This window comes from Phasianus colchicus, chromosome 13, assembly GCF_987193195.1.
Source record: "Phasianus colchicus chromosome 13, bPhaCol1.hap1.1, whole genome shotgun sequence".
Taxonomy (NCBI): domain Eukaryota; kingdom Metazoa; phylum Chordata; class Aves; order Galliformes; family Phasianidae; genus Phasianus; species Phasianus colchicus.
Window position 1 is genome coordinate 7,367,031 of NC_143448.1, and position 23,765 is coordinate 7,390,795.

At 37.5% G+C, this 23,765-nt stretch overlaps 1 protein-coding gene across 2 annotated transcripts in view; it reads right to left on the minus strand.

Annotated features, from left to right (window-relative positions):
* The window catches only part of LOC116243885 (uncharacterized), a 211,591-nt gene that overhangs the window by 14,270 nt on the left and 173,556 nt on the right, over positions 1-23,765 (minus strand). The window lies entirely within an intron of this gene.

A 23,765-nucleotide genomic window follows, 5' to 3' on the forward strand; every position in this document is an offset into this window, starting at 1 on the left:
AGAAGCATTCGGAGCCTGTGACACTGTCTGACACTGACTGATTAAGATACAGGTACTGCGGCGCTGTCAGGAAAGAAGAAAGGACTTGCAGAGCTGTTGCTGCTCACGGATCTCCAGCAGAGCAGCAGCAAGGCACCAGCACACAGCAGCACCGTGCTCTGCCACCTCTTCTGAGAATTACTGCCTAGCCAACCCTGAAGCGATTCAGTATGCACCACATTTCCAGCACAGCCTGCCCCTCCACACAGACTCTGAAGGCTATATACCACAGGTGATCAGAGCCTCATGACTGGGGAGGGGATTGCAATGGGAAGAGCCAAAGGAGCTTTGAGAAGGACAGAAATCTGAACACTCTAATGAGCTTTATCGGGAAACCATTAGGAAGACTGCTGCTGCAGCAAACGAGACCAGAACCTAACAGCGAGACAAAGAGAGCTACCAAGCTATGCTACAGCTACAGACAGGTCTTCATTTTCTCAATGGCTTTGAAAACTGCCATCTTTAAAAAGGAAGCATTCAAATCTCTCTCTGAAACCCCTTTTTCCTGGGTATCCCCAAAGCTCACTCTACACTATTGGTATGAACTGTGAAAGGGATTGCTTTGCCAGGCAAAGGCATTTATTACTTATGTATTCTGTCTTGAGGATAGGCTTTTCAGTTTTACTTTGTTTAATTCTTAGGGCTTTCTCTGGTAGAAGAGACGTTTTACCCACGTACCTACTCTTGGCAAGCGATGAAGTATTATTTTCCTCTTCAGAGGGTGATGCAGAAGCCCTCACGAACAATCACATAAGTTTATATCCAGGGTGTCCAGACTTAGGAATGTCCTTCAGCTCAGATCTACATTTTCTGCCTTTTGGGATCACCTCTCCTCCTTACAGCCTGTGCTGGCAGGAATACAAGCAACAAAAAGTCATCTCGGCTGCCATCAGAAACCTGATATCTCTTTAGATTATAATTCTCATTTGTGTGCCAAACCAGGTGCGTTTTTGTCTTCTCTGTGGTGCAAGTGTCCTTGTCCTCCATGAAGCAGAGGCTAGAGGAGACTGGAAGGATTCTGATCTTTTTTGCACCAGGAATGGGGAACAAAGGCTCCTCGGCTTCCAGGAGCCTCTGTTCTCCATTACAACTGGGCTGTTTTCATCTCAGCTTTCTCAATAAATATTTAGCAGGCAATTCACATTTTCCCTCCTGCTCTAACAGAGTTGATTATTGCTAGGGTCAGGTGATTACATGAGCTAATTAATATTCACAGGCAGCAGTAGGAAATAAGTACAAACCTCATCTCCTCAGCTTTAATTACAATATCAGTGTTATCAAATTCCATGTGGATACACCTCCCAAATCAGCTCCAAACAATTTCGGATGTGTATACTAACAAGATCCACAACACCTTTAACTCATGATCTGTCATTACAATATAATTACTCTAATGCATCTTTACTGCGCAGCACCCGCCAAAAATAAGAACTGTTGAGTATACCATGTAATTATAAAGATGTTAATGTAAGCTTCCAGCTTAAAGTGACTCTCAGCATTTTTCTAGTTCCATTATTCAGTTGTTTGTTGGCAACTTGACTCCAACCTGTTCCCCTTCCTTTCTGTATTTTCATGACATACTTATGCAATTCTAGCACTGCAAAGTCCCAGGAAGCATTGAAACCCCTGCAGAAATACTTCATAAGATTCAATAAGGTGGCAATAAAGAGGCCAAAGCTTTTTGGTTTTAGCTCTGGGGATATAGATGAGAAAGGCAACTCAGGGAACAGTTTGCACCTTGCTGAGCTATGGGTCAAAGTCTGGGCCTTGGGTAAATGTGACAGAAGAGGTTAGGAGAGATATGATGAAGAATTGGTACTGGCTAATTAAGATAGGGAATAACCCTTCATTAAATGCTGACAGATAAAGAAACAGAAGTCAACTAGTTAGGGAGAACAGGATAATCTTCAGCTGGCCTTTGTGGAAAAGAGAATCGTCTGTATTTCAGAAGACAAAGAATAAGCAAGTGGAATAATTTGTCAGAGTCCAAGCCATAAGGATTACCTCTCCTAATTGTAGCTCTGCAAGCAAACAGAAAGACAAATAAGAATTCTCTGGTATGCTTGATTTCCAAGAATTGATTAAGATAGGAAAGAACAAGATGGATAATACAGAAGGTTTTGGGGAAGAAGCATTCCCCCTCTGAAAGGCAAAGGCCCTTCTTGAGTCTGTGCCAGGTAAACCATAAGAAAAGCACAGCTGCTTCTTGGAGCAGTACTTCATCTTTGTTGAAGTTTTAGTGGAAATGAAAATTAAGAGCTGCTAGGCTGATCTTCATCTCCATGCTTCACCTGTCAGATTTATACCATATGTCTTCGCTGATGTTCTGTCATATCTCAGTTCAGTCTGTTCACCTATTAACTGTTTTGTGTCCCACATGGTCATATAAGGATCATAAATACTTGATGAAAGGTACAGCCATCACTTTCAACAGAATAAACTATTCTTTTCTCTCTGGAAAAGACTCAAACAGAAAATGAAAAGAAACAAGACTACTTTAGAGTAAATTTTTTTTCATTAGCAGCTATCTAGAACATGGAAGAGACAGTTCCTATGACAAACTCCTTCCCTGACAGTCATTTTGCATCTACACCTTAAAGAGTTGCCTTCAGAGACAGAGTCAGTCAGGAAGAGATGGGAATAACACAGTTTCAAGTAAGCTAGAAGCTAGCACGTAATTCTGTTTGAATCCAGAATTCAGCTCACTGCTTAGGGTGCATGTATAAGAACAAGGGCAATATATATAGTTCATACAGGGAAATAGAAAGAGGATGGGAACGGACAGGATTTATGGTTTCACAGGGGGTCATTTCTAATTTTAAGGAGATTTGTCTGCCCTGTTTCTAGGGCAGAAGGCAGGAAGTTCCTAAATGGAAAAGGAAAATATTGTTCTACTTGAACATCACACTGGCACTGTCAGATGATTCACAGGCTCTGGAGAACACAGACATTACCAGCTCAGCACATCTATATACCAATCACCATTTGTCATATGTGAGTACTTCCCACAGTCCTAAAAAAGGATTGGTTTTGTTTATTATTTGCTGGAAATGTAACAAACTTCATACTGAACAGCAACATAAAAACAGTACTTGATTGTTTTACTGAATATTTGCCTATTTACTTGGGAAAACTTCACTTCAGGATTCTTTATGCAATCTAATAAAAGGACCCCCACAGCTGTCTTCTTTTTGTAGAAAAGCTGTCAACATCCAGTATCATTTTCTGCATATTGAGTGAAGTACTTGAAAGTCCCAGTTCCATTTTAATGTGCAAGAAGCTCTCCTATTTGTATGCAGCTGGAGAGAGTAGTTTTATCCTCATTTACAAAAGCCACATGATTGATTTCTTGCTTTAAACAAATACCATCTCAAACTTTTCTTTTTTTGCGCCCCTCTCTTTCCCCCAGCATACACCTTTCCTCTCTCGTTAGACACCAGCGTGCTCAGATCAGTGCACAGCACTGACACCTCGCTCGTTACACAAAACCACCAGCGCCATTTCTTTTTTGATCTCCCTGTACACGATCTGCTAGAATGATTCCCAGATTAACTGTTAATTAATATAACTCTGGCAGAACGGTGGGGAGGGGGGAAACCTCCTGATCCTGCAAACACTTCACTACATAGGAATAGTCCTGCTGCAGCCAGAAGGCTAATGTTGAGTATTCAGTACTCAGTATTCTTTTCTATGCGATTACCACGTTTGTTTGTTTTCTCAGGTACATCAGACCAAAGCGTGCCTTGGTACAAAGACACCCCATAGGAGAACCCCAAGTAAATATGCCTACAATTGACATGTACATGCAGCTTGCCATTCTATTTAGTCTACAGGGAAATGTAGCAACATTCGTAGCACCATTCAGTGTTAGTTCTGATGCAACAAACATCATTTTTACAGTTAGTAGGGAGCATCTTCACCACACACAATTACATAATATTTTCATTGTTTCTGTCATGAGGGAAGATTATAGCTGTGAATGCAGAGGGAAATTTGCTGTAGGAGTCACAAAGCTTAGTACTGTGCACACATCATAACTGAGCACAGTGTGCATGCACTTCATCACATCTTCACACTATAAAACAGAGAAATTATACTTAAAAAAGCATTTTTTTCCCTTAAGGTTACAGATAATTTAACAGCTCCACTATAAACCATAAATTACCAATAATTAACTGCCAGCCATTATCAGCTTCCCACTGCAGGCATGCCAGGTATCACAGGCTAAGAATGACCAACTGAAACCACCTCAGGTGGTAAACCTCCAAGTACAACAAGTTTGGAATGGTGCTAGGAGCTCATGTCTGGCCTGAGGAGCCAGAGCAACTGGATTGCAACCCCCAGTGGAGCTGCTGTCACTTACATTCAAGATCAATGTTCCACATTTCTGTTTCGAATGAAAATTAAACCAAAAACATAGAAAATTTTCAAAATTTCTAAAGGTAATTAAAATGGTGATTATTATTATTATTTACATTTGAAAAATTAGATTATTTTGGTGCTGATTATTGTGCCTGAAACAAATGGAACAAACCGTAGAAATTGTGGATGAGCTTTTGAAACATCCCACTATGAATGCAACAGATTTGAGAACCTCAGGGCTCCCAGGGTCTGTTTGTCAGGTAAGATAGATTAGGAAGCTCATAAATAGGGACAGCCACACCTTAACAAGCACTCTTGGTACCAACAGTGCCCAGTGTTGTGGTTGCTCCCGCTGGTCAAGCTTTCCTTGATGCGCCAGGCTTCCAGCTCCATAGGCTATGGGTTGGGACAGCAGATACCAAAATCAGCCAATTCCTAACAGTGGAGAGGGGAGACCATGCTGCAAAAGCCCCAGCACAAGCCAGAGACAGCAGAAATTTGCCAGATCAACCAGAAGTGCTTACAAGGTATTTGATCTTCAGGTTCAGCTGCAGGCAGCCTGCAAGTTGTCTTGGAATCACAGATCTGTAGCAGAGCAACAAGTAATAGAGATCTGCCTGTGCTTTGGGGAAAAGACCCATGGAGCTTCCTGAGAAACAAATTTTGTTTTCAATAACATAATTTTCTAATTAAGCATTGCTTACTGGAAAATTTCTGCCATTTTTTTTTTTTAAATTTTTTTGAGCTCTTGTAGTGTTAGATATTTTCTGCATTTCCTCTCCTGCGTAGCTGCATTTCCCTAAGTACAGTAGTATGTTGGAGTGTATGGGAAAATGCTATCTTTATGTGTAAGAGAGAGCTTGGGGATCTGTAAAATCATTTTGGTTACCGCAAGATCATCAGTGCTACAAGAAGGATTACTTTAGTGGCTAAGAAGCTTTTGCATACATAATGTCACATACATAATGTGACTATTCTATGTTAAATTGTTTTATTCCATTATGGTGCATGAGTGTATTACAGAGTAGCTGTTGTATTTTTCTGTCTCCTCGGGAACATTTATCACTACGATGAGCATACTGCACTGACTCCAACTAAGCCCCAGACCCCTATTGTGCTAGGCGCTATAGCAACAGACAGTAAAAGGCAGTCCTTGTTCCTAAAGACATTTCTGTCTAAATGGACAAGACATTGCCAGAGATTTCTCTTTTATTCTTCAGTTCATAACAGTTGCAAAACAACTTGAACAGCATCAAGAATTACAATGAATAGATTGTAATGATACCAGCCATGGGATGAACCCACAAGTAGGTAAAGGCAGTAAAAGATCGTGTGCAATCCTGATCCCACACAATCAGCATGGAAACTCTGATCAACTCTAACAAGAACCAGGATTTGCCCTCTCCACTCGCATTTTAGATATCCATCTATACAGCATGATTAGTGTCACACACCAAATTAGCTTGGTACTAAAAGCAGAGTTGCAGTATTGACTTCTTGTTCCTATCAGGAAATATCTGGGAACTTACAAACAGAAGCATCTCTTCTGATACTAAGGAACTTGCTACATTCTAGATACTATTCACTTCCATTGCATAGCTTTCCAGCCCTAGCAGGAGAATCAAGTAACTGTTTTCTTTTTTTCTTTTTTTAATCCTTTCTAAAAGATGCAATGCACATTAAAGCAGAGATGGTTACGATTTAATAGATGCACATCTGTTTTCTGAACATTCTGACTATGAATGTAACATAATAGAAGTTGGAGTGATTCTCATTTTGCATCTGCAAGTTTATCACAGAATTAACCATCTTTATTATTTTGCAAAACAAACAGTAGCACCTCATTAATAGTACAATCACCTCAGTCAAAAAAAGAATGAGCTTTAACTTAACATGCTAAAAATATAGTTGAGAAACCTTCAAACTCAGACTGTATGATAAAATAGACTGTGTTGGCTGAGCAGATCAGCAGCTGCTGCTGTTCAGGCGCCTTCACCCTAACAGTGTTCATCTTTTTCCACCAAATTTAGAGATGATGTCAGTGCAGCCAACCCTGGGAGTTCAAAAATCAGAAGACAAACCAAAATAGAATCACAGGATTGATATCAAAGCTACGAAGGGTATTGAAACTGAAGCGTATGATTTTGAGAGGGGGGATGGGGGGTGGTCAGTCCTTAGATTTTTTTTAATTCATAGGAGACACTCTTCCCCATTCCAGTTGTCTGCTCAGTTCTGGCTGTCTGATATGCCCTATTTCAAGGCTGAGAGGCAACGCAGGATAATGGGAAGCACAAAGGATTGGGAATCTATTTAAAGTTTATTTAAAGTTCAATTCTCCATCATATGTAAAGCCTAAATCCTGCAAATACCTTATCTGAATGCTCAAGCCGATTCATGCAAGCAGCCCCAGTGGAAAACAGTAGGGGTCCTCTCCTACTTGAAGTTTGTCACTTACGTAAGTTATTATCATTGCACTTTAGAAACATTACCCTCTGCCAAGTTAATAAGAAACACCTAAGAATGAATTGAGTCTGTCACTGACTTTCTCTGATTTGGGGCAAGTCCTGTATCATTTTATATCCCAGCTTCCTGCTCTTCATAAAAAGAAGGTAACATTTATCTCTACAAAGTACTTGGAAGCTTCCAAACAAAAGATAATAATATTAAGAGAATGAATAGACCACGTTCTTCCAATGTAAATTGAATCCTAGAGAACACAGCTGGAAAGAAGGCTTAAAAATCAGCTAAAAGTCTTTCATAATTCAATTTCTAAGAAAGTCAAACCCATAAAACTGAACTTGAGCCACTAAAGATCAACAATCAAGAGAAAGGTCTCATTTTTCTCAGTGCCAAGAAGACTGTATTTCTCATTTCATAGTCTGGACCTTTAGCACTTCAGAAGTATAAGCAGGATTCTTTTCCAGGAACTGCAGTTCCTCAGACTTAGCATTCTTCATACTGAAGTTTACCAAGATCTAAATATGTCTTTTTTTTTTTTTTTTCTCCATATAAATCCAGGTAAAATTCTATATTTTGTATTTAATTCCTCCCAATTTGGATTTATTCTGAATGTGAATTTTCTGACGTGTTAAGATAAAACAGCTTGTTAGAATAGTACTCACTAAAAATAATGGAAGGCTTTCATCTTTTATTAAGCATTTCAAATGACTAAATACTACTCCCAGAATGGCTTAATTTGAAGAGGCAAACTGATATATTTTGTTAATTAGACCATTAAAAAACTCATTTAGGTGTAAATAAGTCTAGGTCATTAAATCTTAATGTACAGCGTCAAAGTGAAACTTCAGTTTTCACACTTTCTATTAATGTTAATTTATGACCCTAAAAATTAATTTTAAATAGAATTAACATCAAAAGAACGTACTTCACCCCATCCTCTTGGGAAAGAAAAGCATGTATTGATAGTAATGAAAAAGTGTCATTTCTGCTCGATCCTCCATTTATATATTTACATATATACACACACACACTTCTGTCTACAAGTTTGTTTACACTTGGACATAAAATACAGATATTTTGAAATCAGTTATCCACATGAATACATAGAAAGCACAGGAAAAAAAATAACAAACAGTGATAACCAGTAACACTGCCACTAATTTTCATGATAACAAGGACAAGCTATTTCAGTGAAATTATGTAATTAGCCCTGTTGCCTATCGTAGGTGTGGCAACCTGGTTCGGGAACGGCACGGCGACCAATCTCAGGTCGCTCGGTCCTTCGGCTCGCTGACACCAATGTGGTGGACGGCAAATGGCGTTTATTGGCGCCTTATATAACCTGGGCACTGAACGCTATTGGCTATCGGGAGGGGGACCCTGTCTTCCCGTACAACACAATATCTTCCGGGCGCCAGACCCTCACTACCACAAGTCCAACATGTGATTAGGCACAGCTGACAAGGAAAAACCAAAAGGTTCAAGTCTTGGAGTGATTACCATCTGTAGTGCTAAAATGTGACAGTACTGTACAGAAAGTACAGTGATAATAGAAGGGCAACTCAACCCTAGGCTGCAGCAAATGAAAACAAGCCCAAACACAGCAGCTGTGGATGCAGAAACAAATAAGAAAGACCACTTACCTTTGGAAGACATCAGGTAGGCAGGGATCTTCACTAAGATACCCTCACCTCTGCTGCCAACCATTAAATGAGGTCTGAGAAGGGTTGCAACCTGGCTTCACGCCTTCCAGTCACTCAGGTACATTGCATGCACCTGAGCTCCCCTGGATTGGCCCTGCCTTCCCACCAGGTGCTCAATCACTGCTTCAGGCCATTACTTAGCCTTTCCACTACACCATCACAAAGTTGTATTTTCTGTTTCTCATAAATTTATAAAACTTTTATAAAACTTTATGAAAGAACTATTTGGACTGAAAGTTTCTAGGAAATTTCAAAGGCACTCAGACTGATTTTCGAAAATTTGAGAAAAAAAAAATCAGAAAATTACCAGAGAAATTCAGCCACTTCTATGAGCAAGGAACAAGATCATTATAGGGACACTCTGTATAGGAATGTTGATGCAAAGAGACTGAAGAAGGAATTAATAGAAATTGGAAATGGACAGTAGAGTACAGGAGAGACAGGCTTAGTGCTCTAGAAGACGGATGCTATACCAGAGAATGTGATTGATCCTGGATAACGGAAAAGAATGAGACTGGACTAAGAGTGAAAAAGGGAAGGACGGTGGGACAGAACCAATACTAAAAAAAAAAAAAGTGTAGGGAATAGAAGAAATCTTAGGTCTTAAGAAATACTTCTTAAGAAGAAATTTCAAGGACACCAGAATCCCAATACTATTGTAAAAAGCAGTAATTTTCATGTATTTCCACATATGTAAGTCTAAAATTTAAAAATTCCATAGTATAATAATTAGTCACTCTTTTCAAACACATCCTTCAATGAAACATTAAAAGTTCTCTCTTTTCCAAGTACTAAAATCAAGAGGATGCAGAAATGTCTGTTCTCTGTTGTAACAGCCAGGGAAAGTTATACTAACTCCCAACTGCAGGGATGCTGCCCAACATTTACAGGGATGTACTGTGACTCTAACATTTGACTGTATCTGTTTCTAGACTCGGTGTCTAGTTGACTTGTGGACATACAAAAATAAGGATCTTTAAAAAGACATTATTTGCAGCCTTCCAAAATCACTTTGACATGCTACACTAATAAGCAACCTAACTTGTCTTTCCTTGACTTCTAGATAACAATCTTCTCACACGAGTGACAAGTGTTTCACTGAAAGATTGTACTAAATATGGGTGTTCTTGCACAGATATTGGCAAATTGAGGGTAGACATAGATTTTAGACTTAAGAAAGAAATTTTTCACTATGTGGATGTTGAGACACTGGAACAGGTTGCCCAGTGAAGCTATGGATGCTTCATCCCTGGAAGTATTCAAGGCCAGGTTGGATGGGACTTCGATGGACCTGGTCTACAGGAAGATGTCCCTGCCCATGGCAGGTGGGTTGGACCTAGATCTTTAAATGTTCCTTCCCACCAAAACTGTTTTATTATTCTAGGATAAACAAAGTGTCATTGCAGTCAAATAAGAGGGATTGCTTCCACTATACATGTTCTTTAGAAGAGTGTGACGTACACAATCAAGCATGACACAAGAAAATTCTAAGAATATTTAAACACACCTCAGGGAGCCACTATGTTTTCTACTGGCATTACAGAAGAAAGACTAATTGCATTTGCACAATGCAGTTGTTTTATTTCTACCACTGCTCTTAATTTTTGTTTGGTAAAGATTTAATGCAGTCTACTTAAAGAAACTTATAATAAAAAGCAGGTAATTAAGGACTAATCAATCAGAAACTATTGGACAGCCTAAATATATTTAGGTTTCACCATTTGAGCTATGCTTACTTGTTCCTACTGATTTTCTGTAATATCAGCAATAGACAAGAATTGTTATTGCTGGTATCAAGGTGGTGTAATATCACCACTGTTCTAGTTCCAAGTGCAAAGCACAGCACTATATGGGTACTGTGGGAAAGTTAACTCCATCCCAGCCAGAGCTGGTACAATTCTTTTGGCAAACATAGTCAGGATTGCCATATTAAACACATTTGTTTTTACTGTCATTTGAAGTGGTATACACAGCACCTCAGTGTGCCCTCCATGAGATGAAATTGATGGAGTTAACTGAGTGAAAAAACACATCAGTTGGTGAGATTGTCATGGGTTCGTTACATGCACAGTGAATGAGGAGGTACAAGGTGCAGCTGAACTACTCGGGTCCCCACCTGATTGAAATGCCACATGTTAACATGAATAATCCATTTGCAAAAATAAAAAATACGTCTTAATGCTAATGGAATAATTACGTAATTTTCTTTTTAGAAAAAAGGGCTTTCCTGATTTCCATTTAGAAATTCACGGAACTTCCTAAAATTAAAACTTCTGCTGTCTTGGAAATTGCTGGATTATATGACCTTCCTTTATGATTCATCCAAAATAATCTTTAGCTTGAATTTGCTTTCTTGCTACTGAAACAAGTGAAGCTGCCACTGATCTGTTGACACACTGAGTTCAAGTTCTTCTTACTTAGTATACTGTGGAGCATTTAAATGAGAATTCTCTGCTACCCTTGGACAGGTGAAGATTGATTCCAGTGGTCTTGCAATCAGACTGTAAATCAAGGGAGTTGAGACTGACAGCATTGGTATGACCAAGAGAAGAGCCAGATTATTCTTTGCCAAGCTATATGACTATGGAGAACCATTCTAATATTTCTTCCTTTCTTACTACTTCACTATTGATATTGTGACAGGATTTGTAATACCATTAGGCTGTGATGCCAAGAGCAATCCTTTTAAAGAGTGTGACACTGAATACAGTCTGTGGCAAATGATGCCTTCAGTTAAAATGTATAAATGTGACAGAACTCTCCCAGAACCTTTTACAGAGAATGTCTTGACCAAAAAGTGACAAAAGAAAAAACACTGCTTCAGCCTCTGTAACAGCACTGAGACAGAAACATCTCAACGGAACATTCCTTTTTGTGCAATGATTGATCTCACTTTCATTTAAAGTACTGTAAGTCACAAGGAATCATTGAAATCAGTTGGAACTACAGCCCTATACATTAGATGTCATAGGTATAAAAAAATGTTAAGATATTTTTAATGGGTCACTTAGCTCTGCTCCTTAGTTTTATTTTGGCTCTAACATTTATCAGCCTTGCTTGTCCAAACTAACTCTTAAAATAGAAATATTTAGTGAAGTTTGACAGAAATGAGCATACTACATTGGATATTCAAATAGCAAGTAATACAGAATTTGTCATAACAGGTCCATCTACTATTCTACAGCTCCTCTTACACTTTATAGGACCATAAAACATCTAAATGACAGTAAGAAAAAGATAAAAGTGTTCCTTTTTCATCATATTTCTCTGACTCATGAAATTTGATTATCTGTACAATCACAGCTACAAATAGTATTAGTAAATATAAATTACCCAGCCCTATTACATAAGGACATTATCTGTTTTCTGTTCCACTGAAAATTCCATGGACTACCTATTTCCTTTTATGTGTCCTAAGTTCACTGGCCATATTTGCATGAGACATTTCTTTCACTGAAATATGGAATGCAGAAAACACCCCTATTGCCCTTCTGAACACTGGACTCTTTTCCAACTGCTTCCTACTCTTTCCAAATAAAACCACACAAGGTTGAGAATCTCACTGGTATGAATTGGTAAAGGCAGTTCATATCTTCTGAATCTTTATATTCTTTGAAGTGCTTTTTATGTAAATCTCACTAGCTTGCTGCATTTTTATGAGATATCATAGACAGTCCATTCTATATTCCAGTTTTCTCGATCACAACTGGGAACAGCTGTACTGGAAAGGAAAATGCAGCTCTTGAAAAGCATCTGTCATGTCATCACAGTATCCTGAAAGAACTATAATAAATGAGGAATGCTATGTTTCTGGCTATTACACTGATTTGCTAGAAACTTGGCCTCTTCTCTGTTTTTTCAGTTGTTGTTGTTTTGGGGTGGGTTGGACTTGTCATGGTTTTGTTGTTATTGTTTAAGAATACACCACAAAGACACAATATTATTTTCATGGGGTTTTGTTCCTCTAGAAATCATTTTATCTGGTCATAATTTAGGATCTCTAAAAATGCACCTCCAAGTGTGATCCAGTTTTCTATCCTAATGCTGCAAACAGATGGAATTAAAATAATACTGATGAAATTGACTATGTTTTATGTCACTACTGGTTCCCTGATCACTGTGTATTCCATTACTATCTGTATGCAAGGTCTTAAGACCATACATGTATAAATATTAAATTTAATGGAATTAAATGATGACATAGAAATATGGAATAGATAACTTATGATTAAGCAATCATTACTCTTTCTTACAAGTTGCAAACTGTTCTATGAGGCACTTCAGTCTTGCAGGGCAAAATTCAATGCTAAATGCTAAATTAACGAGGTACTTGTAAAATCACAGACTACCTTTTTCATCTCCTGTTACTATAGACTGTTTTTAAGCTTCTCAGCCAGTTCCTTCCTGATCAAAAGAGAAAGCAGTTTAAAGGAAAGCTTTTCCTCTGCCTTTATTGGTCACCTTTAAGTGAATATTTGACTGATGGGACCTAGTCAAGTTTTACATTTAAGAGACACTTAATGAAAAGGTACATCATTCTTAAATGGTCCTTAATTGGTTTGTGTGATGTCTGTGTTGGTACTTAGCAGAGGATTGAGTTTCACACTAAAGGTTTATTTCTACTAACCCTTCACTCATGCCGAGTATCCCTTTCTCCCTTGTGCATAGCCTTATTGATTTTTCCCAGAGTAATTTTCTTTCTCAGTTCTACAATTCTAAATCTTTTTCTCTGTAGTTTTTATAAAAGAACAAAATCATTTCTTCTAGACCTCTTATATCAAGTAAATTAATTTTAACCTTATTTGTTTTTGCTTGTAAACTATAGCAAGCTATCAAGATCATCTAACATTCACTGTTTCTATCCTGTATATAAACTTTAAAATGACACATTATGCCCTTTCAAATGCAATTGCCAGTATTTCCTTGACATATGAAATTAGCACATGATCTCAGTAACTCCTTTAATTATTGTCACTGCCTGTGGGCCAAATACTATCTTATTTGCACTGCAGTTCTCTTATAACTCTGAAGTAGCGTTTCCTGACTTTTCTATATATTGTTTCAGTTACTACTACAAGTATTCCTTCAAAATCAATGCCTCCTATTTTACTGTGTTGGCCCACAATGCCAGAGGAAAATGTTGGTGGTATGGCAGTAAAGGTTGAACCTTCCCACTAATGCTCCATTACTTTTTGTTGCTGTGTAACAGATGGCAGCAGAAGGGCAGTCTGACAGAATGGTGTCTGACGTGGGAGTGCATATAAAGCAAAGGTGTGTCACTGAATTCTTCTGTGTGGAAAAAATGGCACCCACTGACATTCATCAAAGCTTGTTGAATGTTTATAGAGACCAAACTATTTGCTCTAGCAAATAGCCTTAATTATGCCCTTTGTATCTGTTCTAGCTCCCATGGAAATAAATAACAGGCATTACTTTCAGAGCAGCCTATGTACTTTCAATCTACTACCTACAACTGTAGCACTGAATAAGAAAACAAACAAACAAACAAAAAATCAGTAAAAGTATTATTCTACAAAACCTAAAAGTGAGGTATATTTTTCAAGGTATTTCAATAATTACTGACTCGATACAAAACTCAAGAGCTTTTTAGACAGCCTGACCCAGGCTTGATCTATCACAGATTAGTAGAGTTCCTCTTTTGAATATAACAACTAGCTTTGGTACATAAGAAATATTTTTCTAGTGGTAAGGAACAATATGTCTGTTGATAAATTGTAATTTCTAATTCCAGTGTAGCATCTTGTATAGCATCCCTACCTTCAGGACACAGGCTGGGACTTCATGGGCAAACATAAGCAAGAAACACTGGTCAGAAAATTCAGGTTTAGAGTCACGTTTCACTGAAGATCTTATAGGCACAAATACAATAATGCATACCTGATCTAAAGGAAGATATTACAATGCTGTAACTGTTACAATGATTCCACAGGAAGGACCTTTTCCATGAGTTAGTGCCAAAAGAAGCCCACCTCTTACGGTTTGACCTAACATGCCACAGTAAATGATTGACATTAGTGAACAAATGGCCACATAACAGGCAAGGAAGAATGAAGGTAAGTCATCCTATCCTGACAAGGAGTCAGGGAGGTAGCACAGCAAACTGTATGTCAGTGAAGAATGCTTGAAAAGGGAAAAAGAAAACACAGTGAAAACAAGGAAAATAAAGCCCAGTATGGGACCAAAGAAAACCAACAACCAGAAACCACTACTGAAGCATCAAGAAGCAATCTGCTCTCACAAACATACTTGACATATATTATGATTAATTATACTGATTTAAGGGGAGAAATGTATTTTAAACACTACATATTAGTGAAACCAGAATTTCTTAAGTAGCTCAGTCCTGTTGCAGTAAGGAAGACTAATAATGAAGCACAGATTTTAAGGCAATCACTGTCCCAAAGCAATAATATGTTGAAAGAAAATTTGATGAAAAAATTACTTTGCAAGGTGGCATTAGCTACCACCTCTCTCATTTTAACTCATTCATTATTACCAAAATATTAATTGAATGGTACATGCACTGAACAGTTGTCCTGCAAATTGCCTTTGCTTTACTGAGAACCTAATGAATTAAAATTTAAAACATTCAGGTAGTTTGGGAGTTTCATGTATAGATAACAGTTAGATACTCTAACATCCAATGATCCCACATTCAGTGCTTTTCATTCAGAAAATCATTCATTACCTTTTCCGAATCCAATTATCTCTGAATAGACCTTTTTAATATTCCATGCAGTGAAATATAAAGTACACTGAAAACACAACATACGTGTATATGTTTCACATTGCACAATATAGGAACTGCAATGCCCAGTTCAATCACAATACTGACAGAATTCTCATTACTGACCTCTGTTAGACTCACCACCACGATGCTTGGTATTCCCAGCAGCCAGGAAGAAATATGTGGGTTGAAACCAGCACAAGCCAATTGCTCTTTTTGAAACTCTTTTGCTAGACACCTAATCTCTATGCTCTATATTTGGCTAAGCAATGTATGCACTCTCCCCACGCTTGTCAGGCTATCTCAGTGATAAACATTTACAACACTTACAAAACAATCAGTTGATCCAAACAACAGACACAGGTGTTTATTCAAAACAAAGGCCAACCTCTTGTCCCCTTGTACTGGGGTAAAGTCAGCCTTCTTCCCAACAGCAGCAGCCAGTCACACCCTGCATTATTCTCTGGGCATCTCCCTCGCCCATTTCCACTGAGTCTCCTTCCACTGCAGGACTTTACTGGACACTCCTACACCCAGTAAAGTCTAATATTATTTTTAGAGCTCTTTGAATCTACAGGTATTTTTGCTGAAAAAGGTTTACTGATAAATTAAGAAAAAACAGTAATAAACCTTCTTTTTCTAATGTATGCCAGAAAAGGAAAATAATGCATTTGTAGTGTAGTAAAACCAAACATTAGAAATGGGATATGAAACACCATGTCAGAGACTGCTACCGGTAAATGTATCAGTAAAATATAAATGATTAGATTAGTAATAATGTGCTATTAGTTACCAAGTCAGTGAAGGTAAAAGTGATAACTATGGTTTGAAATGCTTTTCATTATTTTAGTTATGTTTGAACAACTATTTTGTGGTCATTCCACTAATTCACTAACTGATATGAACAAATTTGATTTCAGTATGAGTCTTGTCATTTGAAATATGCCATTAAGAGGAAGAAGAGAAGGAGTTGAGGAAATGTAAGTGTATCATTTTGGAAAATTATAACTACCTCCTCCAGCAGAAAGTGTCATGATTAAGTAGTAATGATCATTTTGAACCATTACTGTGTGTGTTCATCTGCCAGCAGAGATTTAAGCCACTTTCATGTCATGCAACAGTAAATTATTCTGGCAATTCTATTAGCAATTTATTTTCCAGATCTCTCTATTATATTTCAGGAAAAAAATAGCTCTTAATCAGAATTACAATTTTAAATAATCTTGTATGGTTTACTTAATAGAATATGATAGTCTATTATGTCAAAGCCTATTGAGAATTTTTAATCAGTTGATCATTAACCCAACAGACTTTAATACCTCAGACAGAACTGTTTGTGTCTACTGGGGTGAATGCAGATGCATTGTATGTTCTATAAATCCATGAATTAAAATCCTGTTTGAATCTGCTTAAAACCTGTTACAAAAGCTGACTGAAATTCTTTTCCTGGGGAATTCCAAGTTGATATTTTACCCTCCATTCATTTCACTGTGCAAAAAAAGAGATCTGACTGTTCCCCTAAGAGACTTAAATACACTGACATGACAAGAGATATCTGAAGGAGTGAGTAATTGACTGTAGAAATTTTCACCTGGTTTAAACTCATTCTGTGTTAAAAGCAACTGAAATGACACAAAGTGTTAATGATATTAAAATAAATGATTGTGAAATGTGAGAGAATGAAAAGCACACTCACAATCTGCGTTGGCAGCCTTGATATTAAGGCTTCATTCAAACCTCCCAAGCCACTATTCATAGCTATTGTTCCTTGGTATGTCATTGACTGGGAAGAGATTGCTCTGTCATCTCTGCAATTCCTCTTCTACTTCTATGGCTCTAGGCTGCTATTAGGATCGCTGCCAGATAAAGCAAATGCATTTACCACAATCTCTCTTCCGAGGGCTGATGTCCTAAGTCCCTAAAGATCTTGACAACCCTCTGATGAGTCCTCTCCAGTTTGCCAACATTTCCCTTGACCTGGAGGGCCTGAAACCAGATGTGATATTTGAGGTGCAGCCACAACAGTAACGAGATGACATATAATGTAGCCCAGTATGTGATTTGCCTTATTCACAGTAAGAGGGCACTGCTTGCTCACATTCAGTCTTGCATCCCTTGTAACTCCAAGTTTCCAGCAGGGCTGGCTGTTTCTTAGTCAGTGGGATCCCAGTCTTTATCACGGCATAATGTTTTTCCATCCCACTACAAACTTTGGTCTTCATTTTGTTGATCTTTATGAAGTTTATCTTGGCCACATACTCAAATTTTTCTGGATTCCTTTGCACTGAAGTTCTATCTTTTGCCACAACACATCTGCAATTTAGGATCATCTGCAATTTGGCCAACTGTGTGTTCATTTGCTTCATAGAATCACTTAGGTTGGAAATACCCTTAAGATCAAGTCCAGCCATCAAATCAACCAATAATACAACCAAGACTACCACTAAACCTAAGCACCATGTCCACACATCTCTTAAATACTTCCAACAATGGTGAATCCACTACTTCCCTGTCATCCAGATGACTGATTAAGGTATTTCACATGAACAGCTTTAGTATTTACCCCTGCATACTGTAACATTAAAGCAATGATTGACCCCTTTAGCCTGATGGTCTAGCTAATTTTCAGACCCTTTAATTACCCAATCATTCAGTTCTAACTTTATTTTCCAAATGGACTACTGTGAAAAAGAAGACAGTGCAAAAAGCCTTTCTTGAGTCAAGTTATAGTACATTCACTACAGCTCCCCTCTCCACCACTGCCTCTTTAGATGAGTAGTTTTTAGGCTGGTACAGTAAGACTTACCATTCTCAAGTCCTTGACTGCTTCCAATTATCTTCTTGTAACTCACTGTTTTTGAGAAAGAAAACCACCTCAGAATAGCTATTGCCTCTTTGTTCAGCCACATCCTTGTGCTCTGCAGGGCTAGATTCTAATCAGTAATTCAAATGCTCTCAGGTAAGTTTTCTAATTACCAGATTGCTGACCATTCTGGTCTCTTTACCTGATTTCTATCCTTCTGAAAAAGTTCCCTGATGAAATTTTCATGATTTCCTAGATGCTTCAGTTTGAGCAATCTTTTTCCTGATAAAAACATTTATGGGAAAAAAAAAAAAGGAGGATTTTTGCTGATTAATATGATAATGATATAATCTATCATATTTGATAAATATTAATAGCATTTAACAAGGCAAGTGAAAAAAACGTAAAAATACAAAGGACAAATGGCTGTCTAAATCTAATGAATGCTATTACCTGTATCTAGTAAAAGCCAGTATCAGCATCTCTTGAATGTAAATTTATGCCTTCCTACATGCATATACAAATTCTGCTCACAGTATTATCGTATTCACATATACACATAGAACTTCTCAATCTTGAATGTGCTCAGAGTTATAGGCAACCATCCTCAGCTTCGGACAGTTGCAGATATGTCAAGATGTACAGAAAAGGAGCTTGGGGAATAATAATATGATGAAAAAAAGTGTATATAGGTCCTCAGTTAGGCAGCAGGCAAGCATGCATCTTCAGTATCGTAATTTTGGAGACAGGCAACTCAGACCCACCTGCTTCCTGAAGCTTGCCAGACCACTGCAGTTATTTTGCACAATTCTGTCACTTCAGCAAGCCAGCATGCAAATCCTCTCTGTTGCACCTTATGTGGACACACCTGCCCTGTTCAATGTCAAGACAAAACTGAACAATGAGAGTTTCCTGCGGTTAAACATAATAATAAAGAGGGGCTTAAGCTTGATTTCTCTGCCTTTACAATACCTCCCAAAATATCCCTTGTGGCTAACTCAAATCTGAGTCAAGTTTTGGGTTCAGAGGAAAACCAAATAATTACAAAGCATACTGCAGAAAAATAGAAAGGCCTCTACATTATTTCTTTAATTAATGCTTTTCAGTAACCAATAAGTATTCATTAGTATTAAAATTTCTATTTTGTACTCTTATTCCAGAAAAACAAATTGTATGCTGAGAAATATCAACCTTCCTTGTAATGAAAGTTTTAATAGCCCAGTTATAAACTTCAGACCTGAGTTTATAGAGCAAACAGATCTTTCCTACAGCTACACAAACACAACTGCTAAACTAAAACAAATCTTATTTAATATAAAATTGTATCATCAGCATTAAATACACATTAAACGAGCTTTTAAAGGCTTTTTTTTCCCTGTAAGTAGCAGATGTTATGAATAACAATCCATAAAATCCTCTGAATTCTAAAAAAGTATATTCCATAAAACTTTCATTTAAATCTTTAATAGAGCTCAAACACACTGAGTGGTGATAATGGTGAAATACTACAAGTAGAAAACCATTAGAATTAACTGAAATGATTTGATCTTTTAAAAAGACCTCAGATCTCTTCACAGAAGTTTAAATAAGCTAAGCAAAATGTAGCTACCTAGTGAATTAGCACAATTTCTGCTCCATGAACTGAACTGTATGTAAAACATATGCAAAATCAAAACAAAACTAAACATGCAAAACCCGCCCTTCAATAGGCAAGATAATTTAATATGTTCCTCTTAAGAAAAAAAGATTCAGTAGCAATGGCCTTATCCTTTTTATCACCACAGTATCTTGGGAAAAAAGAAGAAACAACAGAAATAAAATTTAGGATAGAGGAAAACTGAACATCTTTAAAAACATCATCCCAATAGATCTTAGTTTACAGTGGATCAGTCGTGTTTAAGGATGAAGACAAGAGCAAGCTATTAAGTACTTCAATAAAAGTCAATTAACCACTCATGTCTTTTGCTGCAGCCTTCTCTGCCAACTATGTAACTTGTACAAGAACAGTTTAAAAATTCAGGGGTTAAACAAACACTGCAAGAATAATTACCCATGGAGACAATAACAATCAGCAATGAATAGGTAAAAGCAAGTCTTGTGCTATTTTCTGGCTTTGAAAAATGTGTTGCATAATATAATAGAATATGTTTTTCAGTCATTTCCTACTAATATGCCCATGCTGGGAGACTTCTGGAAATATAAATATAAGGTATTTTTTAAGTTGGGATATTGGATATGAATGATGGCTTCTTCTATGTAGGTCAGTGAAAAAATCCAAACTCTTGGAGTCACAGATGACCAGAAAATATGAGGGCTGTTCTGAAAGTAATACCTCCTATTTTGTTACGTTGGCCCACAGTGTCAGAGAAAAACACTGACAGTACGGCAGTAGAGGCTGAGCCTTTCCACCAACACTCCCTTACATTTTTTTTTTTGCTGTGTTCCATGTAGCAGCAGAGGAGCAGTCTGACAGAATGGCTTTTGACATGGAATGCATATGAAGCAAAGGTATGTCACTGAATTCCACCACGCAAAAAAAAATAGCACCCATTGACATTCACTGATGCTTGCTGAATGTTTATAGAGACCAAACAGTGGATTTGAGCACAGTGAGTTGGTGGGCGTTGTGTTTCAGCAGTGGCAACAGCAACACTGGGTCAGATTTTTACAAGTGTGGCATGCAGGCTCTTGTTCACTGCTGGCAAAAATGCATAGTTAATGGTGGCAACGATGTTGAAAAACAGTATTTTGTAGCTGCGAATGTGCTCTACCATCACATACAGTGCTACTGTGCTCTTTGCACCTGTTGTAGTTTCCATAGAACGAAGTAGGAGGCGTTACTTTCAGAATTACCTAAGTATTTTGCTTGTTGGAATTTTAACATAAAGATATCAGTTTAAAGATACTACACTGAAATCTACTGCAAGAAACCAAATGTTTTTAGAAAATGTTTTTGGAATACTTTTTGTTTAAAGATAAGCAAAACAGTAAAAAAGAACTCTGCTGCACAGCAATTAATTTCAGCTGTACATCACTTCACACACTAATTCTACACCTGAGAGTGCAAGCAGCACTCTCAGAAGTCACACCTCTGTCAGACCTGAATCTGATATAGATTCTATTCCATGAAGCTGATAGAAAAATCAGCCACAACATTTACACGCTTTTTCAGTCACAAATAGATCTTCTAGTCTCAATACAACTTTGACTTGCTTTAATTTTGCAGAACGATACTGTACAATAAAACATGGAAATAAATCTGTCTACAGGATGAAATAGTTGATGCAGAATTTCATTACATAGTCACCCAATTTACACTGATAACTATTGCGATGGGTTGTCCTATGCGCAACATCTAGTTTGGAACATGTTACAAACTCTAGGCATTTCCCACCTACAGTAGCTTTCAGTGCCTGAAATCTGCATTTCATCAAATATTTACTACTGACACCCATAAAATTCTCTCTGGTTTTAACTGGGCATTGGTAGATTGCCACCTGCCAAGACGCTAACTTTCCAATTCATCGCACTCCTAGATTTGCCCCTGCATTTTCACCTGTGTCCTCATGTCTTTGATTATTTCTGGATTTGGTAATACACTTAAATGATATTTTACCTTGTAAGTTATCTGTGGATTGAATCTAAATTCTTATCAAGTGTCTGAAAGAGACTATATGGAAACAGAATTTATGAACCAATGTAAGTATTTGCTTTAATGTTTTGAAACAGTCAAATTCTTCTCTAAGCACTTCTGAAGGCTTATGAACATTCATCACTCATGCCTGAAAATGAACTGCACAGCCATTTATTTATGATCACACTGCAAACACCACAGTACTCAGAGACTGTGCAACTAAATATACACAGTAGAGCAAACAGACAACAAGAACACTGTAATTAAAGGAGGTTAATATTGTATCAGCTTCTGCTAATTTATTGCTTAGTACAGCAGCAAATAGAGGACTCGTGTGCCTACACACTCCCTGCTGTTGAAACAGGCAAGTCTCACTACCTACAAGAACAGTTTGAGACTCGTTTAGAAAACTGCATGTGAATGAAGTACTGGAGTGAATGTTCTGCTACTTTGCAACTGAAGTACCATATTCTTCCATTGGATGTTTAAATGTAATCTCTGTTTTGATTAATAATAATATTCTTTGTCATTCCTACTTAAATCAATTACACCACATAAACATAACTGAAGGAATCAATTTCTTGATGCATATTTCTTCTACACTTATTTTGTAGAGTTAATGAAATAGAACATAAAAGGAAGAGAACTTTAAAAGTCCTTCCAACCCCAACCATTCTACAATTATACAAAGATACATTCTGAATAGCATAGATTGATCGATGACAACATGATACAAAGCACAGTCTTTTCCTGCTTTGATTCCTGATCTTTGGGATTTTTTCTTTGTCTGCACTTGAGTTATCAATTAGTCATTTGTAATGGATAATTATTTTGCCAATAAGTATTTGCCAATGTTCATTTTTTTTCTTTGTTGTTATGTCTCCGTAGTGTAATATTATAGCATAAAATTCATCACCTATCACAAAATCACCCTGCAGTTTTAGAATTTATTATGGTTGACTTCACTTAGGATGCGTTTCACCTCAAGACTTTTAAAGGACTAGTGAAGATCATGAATGTGTTAATAAATCCAGTACAGTAAACCTCTGACACAGAAGATTAGCTTTTGTCTCAGTCTAATGTAGTAACTAAAACACTGCTCTGGGTAATACTTGTACAGGCCTCAGCAGGGAATAGGGATGTAATTAAAAGAAGCACGTGACCCCTGTAAGAAAAACAGTGAAAGCAAAAACATCTGCAGTTTTTCTTTAAATAGCAAGATTCTGCTAAGAATGGAATGGAAAAGCATTTTTTTTTTTAATTTTGCAAATGCTTTTTCCAAATAATAGAATGGAGAATTTGATCATTTGATTTTATTTTGAAAAGAAAGAAGTCAGAATATTTCTTTGGAAGACTGAGAATTTTAAGCCACAGTTTCTCCTGGGTAGAGATCTCTAGTAAAAAAGAAAAAAAAGAAAAAAGTTGCAGACTATTATTCAAATTTCTTTGTAGCTTGTCAAACAAAGAGGAAATTAAGGACTAGTATTTCATTCATTAAGCCAGGCTCAATTTGTTACACATCTCTTGTTTCTTGTATATCCCCCAAGATAGGGCTTTTTCAAATTAAAAGAGGGAAAATTTAGGTTAGATGTTTGGAGGAAATTTTTCACTCAGAGGGTGGTGTGGCACTAGAACAGATTACACAGTGAAGCTTTGGATGCTCCAACCCTGGAGGCATTCAAAGTCAGGCTGGATGGGGCCACGGGCAGCCCCCAAATCAGGGGGGTGGGACTGGCTGACTTTAAGGTCCCTTTCCAAACCAAGCCAATCTGAGATTCTATGACTCCGTTCACTTTTAGAAAATGCTGTCAGAGACAGGGTTAGAAGAGGTATCACTGAAATATCTTCTAAGTGAGTGGCACGCACTGTATATTCATTTTCTGTAGACTTCTCCAATAAACCTGGGATTCAACACCAATGAGTAAAACTCTGCACTGTCCTTGCTACTACCTGCTTACACACAAGGCATGGCACCCCATATTGCTGACTGCCACTGCCTGAAGTCAAAGACTCTGA